This window comes from Malania oleifera, chromosome 6, assembly GCF_029873635.1.
Source record: "Malania oleifera isolate guangnan ecotype guangnan chromosome 6, ASM2987363v1, whole genome shotgun sequence".
Lineage (NCBI taxonomy): Eukaryota > Viridiplantae > Streptophyta > Magnoliopsida > Santalales > Ximeniaceae > Malania > Malania oleifera.
In genome coordinates this window covers 93,083,319-93,084,241 of record NC_080422.1, presented here as the reverse complement: position 1 = coordinate 93,084,241, position 923 = coordinate 93,083,319, and the positions used below count along the sequence as shown (strand labels likewise).

Here is a 923-nt window from a genome sequence, read left to right as displayed (position 1 = left end):
ATCTTTCGAATAGATTGTTTGAAATCTCACATAGCACCAATAGTGACACACAGAGCACATAATCCGATTGTTCTCCTATTACTTTTATGAGTGATTCTAAAATTGATTTGAGTAATCTGTTTGACAAAATTTTTTAGGAAGTTATGGTTGCACCACGTACACTTCAAGATTTTCTGCAACCTACACGCACTTTCTACACCCTTCAGCATTTGTTTTATGAAAAGATGCAATGAACTTCACCTAGACAGACATGTATGTTAGCTGTGATACCCCAGTTAACGGGATCGATGTTGAGGAGTCCATATATCATTGGAAGATTGAGTTGCGTCTGTACCACTTTCATTAATAGGGCTAGAACGCTCAGTATGCTAAAAACTTTGCTGTTTCCTTTTCTTTTGAAAGATAAGTCAAAATTTTGGTTTAACTCTCTAAGACCTAACTCTACTACTAGTTGGGCTGAAATGCAGCGTGAGTTCTTACATAAGTTCTTTCCTTTCTAGAGAACCCAGTACTTGCAGGAGCAGATTAGTCAATTCATGCATAAAGGTGACGAGACCTTCCAAGCTTGCTGGGAGAGATTCAAGGACATGATGAATATATGTCCACATCACGAATTCGAATCTTGGAGGTTAGTGAATTACTTTTATACTACTCTAACCGTTGAATATAAACAATTTGTCCATACTATGTGCAACGGGGAGTTCTTCAGCAAGGAACAAGATGAAGGCTGTGTGAGCTCTATTCTTCTTTGATTATTTAGCTAAAAGTGCCCAACAATGGAACACATGATATGATTAGGCACCAATGGTAGAACAACCTCTCAGAGCGATTGGTGGTGGAGGTAGATACGAGGTCAAAGAAGAAACTAGTCTACAGGCTCTTGTTCTTGTGTTGTCTAAAAAACTAAGGTGTACGAAATTGAA

General features: G+C 38.2%; 1 non-coding gene across 1 annotated transcript; it reads right to left on the bottom strand.

Moving 5' to 3' along the window:
- Positions 1–510: 510 nt before the first annotated feature.
- LOC131159007 (small nucleolar RNA R71) lies at positions 511–616 on the bottom strand. The gene has a single exon (XR_009137621.1). It is a non-coding gene; the product is annotated as a small nucleolar RNA R71 (small nucleolar RNA).
- Between the last annotated feature and the right edge of the window lie 307 nt (positions 617–923).